Genomic DNA, 3,035 nt, shown 5'->3' with positions numbered 1-3,035 from the left:
GTGGGGGGATAGGAAAGATTTGAAATCCAACCCTAGAAGTAAAGTAATAGTCTATCTATTTATGCCATGGTTTTGTTTCCTTAAAAATGACCAATTATTTTAAACAAAAATAAAAACAAAGCAAAATTTCTCCCCTTCTGCATCCTACAGTCTTTTCCACAAAGAGAGTTTCCTACCAACTTCTGTTTTTCCCAGTGTTTTTATCTATAGTATCTTCTCTTGGGCTTAAGACCAAGCTCAAATTATCGCCAAATTATTCAGTCAACATTTTTGCAGTCTCTATTTCGGGCTTTAATATCTAGGAACACAGGGCTATTGGTAAGGAAGAGACCACAGAGGGGGTTAGGGGGAGGTGTCTCAGAATGAACATAAGTTTTGTAATAATAACGTGTGCTTCCCTATCATTCCAACACAGGATCATATTAAACTTTTGGGGAGCACAAAAAGGGACAAAAATGCTCCAGTTTATTTTAGGAAGGTAGCTTAACTTTGACTCTAAAAGCTGCAAAGATTGCATAAAGATGCAGCAATTATTAATAAAACACGTATCATCATGAACAAATAAGGAAAAAATGTAAAAACTGAAGAAGATACTCCCACTTAGATTCAAACTGTTTTAAAGTTCTCACTCCCTTTAAATAAATGGAAACTGGAATCTGTACAAGACACATTCTGTGTGCTTAATGCAATAAACATACAAGGAACTCCAATAAGTGAAACTCCCCTCCTCCTTTTCAAAGTTTGATGAACTCTTTGAATTATAGAAAAGTATTTAAAGTTATATTATTATATATTTTTTGCAGCTGGCCACTACAGGGATCCAAACCTTTGACCTTGGTGTTACAACACCATACTCTAACCAACTGAGCTAAGTTCTATATTATTATTATTTTTGGATGTCCACTTTTACTTATTCTTAGAAAACCAATCAAAAACTATCGCAGTTAGGTTTGAGAAGCATGCTTCTTCTATATTCTTAAACTAAAAAGCAAATGCTTTGTTAATAAGGTCAAGATTACCTATATTGCAGGGAAGGAAAAATAATTTTCTCTCTACCCTTCAAAGTTCTTAGCTGTGTCTTCCTATAATGAAAGAGATTGAAAAGAGGAAAACAAACAGAAGTTTAATAACATATATACCTCACCTATACATGGGAGATATTCAGGGAAATCTTAATAAGTAAAATCTCCAAAGTAAATCTCAAAGAAGCTGCTTTGACTTCAGGCTTGAATACCTAATCTTTCTCTGAAACAAAGAAAGGAAGATGTGAGGAGGCTGGCCAATTAACTCTGCTGGTTAGAGTGTGGTGCTGATAAAAGCAAGGTCCAGGGTTCATCCCTGTACCTGCCAGCCCCCAAACAAATAAAAAAGAAGTGGGGAAAGGCCCAGTTAAAATGAGATGACCAGGAAAAGCTCCATTAAACTAGGATAAAATTTGTTCTGAAGATTTAAGGTGATGCTTTCTTCATCAATTAAGAGTCTCTAGTGATTTAGTCATCCCTCTCTTCTTGATGCAGAGGGGATACCCTTACAAATGGAGATTTCCTTTATAGTTGTAAATTTCTCTTATGAAAGATTATCTCTTCAGAACTTTTCCTATGTCTGCAGTTTCTCAAAATAATCCTTATGCCAAAGAGGCATATTTTGGGGTGTCATAGTCTAGTGTCCTACAGTCATAATTTGGGATGGTGTATTCTGAACCCCATCAATATGAATACAAAGCCAACATCATATGTAAGGAATAAACTTGTAGTCAGTCTAGTCTAATCAAGTACAAGAACAATGAAGGAAAGTAAGATAAAATTTCAGAATTGGGTTGGGAAGACTAATTTTTATTTGCAAATTGTATGAATGTCAAGATGAAATCCCATAGAATCCACTAAAGAGTTTAGACTTAAAAAGTTTAGGGCTGGTTCAGTTTGTTAGTAGTGTATCCTTTCAACACTAAGGTCACAGATTCAGATCTCCACACTGGCTAGCCACTCTCCCCACCTGAAAAAAAATGTTCAGTGTTATCTCCCCTGGACTGTTGCTATTTAATTGTCACGCAAAATTAATTCTAGCTGGGATCCATAGCTTAGCTTCAAGTTTCTAAGTTTTTTTCTAAGCCAAAGGATATTAAGATTCCTTCCATCAGTATTTTCACTAGTTGCCCAAATTTCAAACTCTAGCAGATTCTTTGTCTTAAAATTATGTATCAGAATGGTTTCATTTCTGCATTTGAGCCATGACTGAATTGGAAGCCATAGGTCTGTAGGTTGTTGAGCTAGGTTAGCCTACACCTCCTTGCCCCCCCCCCCAAAAAAAACTGAAGAAAAAATCTCAAATCTGACACCATAGGTCTCTGTTTCTGTGGAAAGCAATATTCCCCTACCTATCTACGAACTGAGGGGCACACCATGGTCATTCTAAGCGATTGTTGACACAGAAACTTTAGCAGCCATGTGATTTATCAAATTAGGATTAGACAGAGAGATGTAATTATTATTATGTAGTGTTTTCCTTTTCACTTGTGTAAATTCTGAGATTTTGAATCTTAAAGTTACTTTTGAGACAATGAAAATGTGTTGATTTCTAAATATAGATTGGAAAAGGAAGATTGTTAAGCAGTCAAAGCAGGGGTGGAGGGGGGGAGGGAGAGAGGGGGAGAGAGAGAGACAGACAGAGAGAGAGAGAAGTAGGGTCTAACGATTTAGTGAGAATGTGTGAAGATTCTCTTCTTTGGAGCAAGTGGGCTCAACCATTATCTAAGTCCCCAAAAACATAGGAAACGTTCATTCTTCTCCATTAAATCAGCCCTACCTAGGCCTCCAGTGTTTTTTTTCTCATCAGGACTAGCAGTTTGGGAAGCCCATCCACTAAAAGATCCCCTTAGGCAAAGAACTCATAAAATGTCCTTAATAGCCAGAATAGTTCAGTTGGCAGAGCATTAGATTGAAGGTTTAAGGTTCCGTGGTTACAGCTTGGATTTAGTTGAAATTATCTTTTGTAGGTCAGTTCCCACACCCCTTGCAAAAATAAATCTTTGTTTGCTG

This window comes from Galeopterus variegatus, unplaced genomic scaffold (genome assembly GCF_000696425.1).
Source record: "Galeopterus variegatus unplaced genomic scaffold, G_variegatus-3.0.2 Scaffold1876, whole genome shotgun sequence".
Taxonomy (NCBI): domain Eukaryota; kingdom Metazoa; phylum Chordata; class Mammalia; order Dermoptera; family Cynocephalidae; genus Galeopterus; species Galeopterus variegatus.
Note: the sequence above shows the minus strand (reverse complement) of the source record.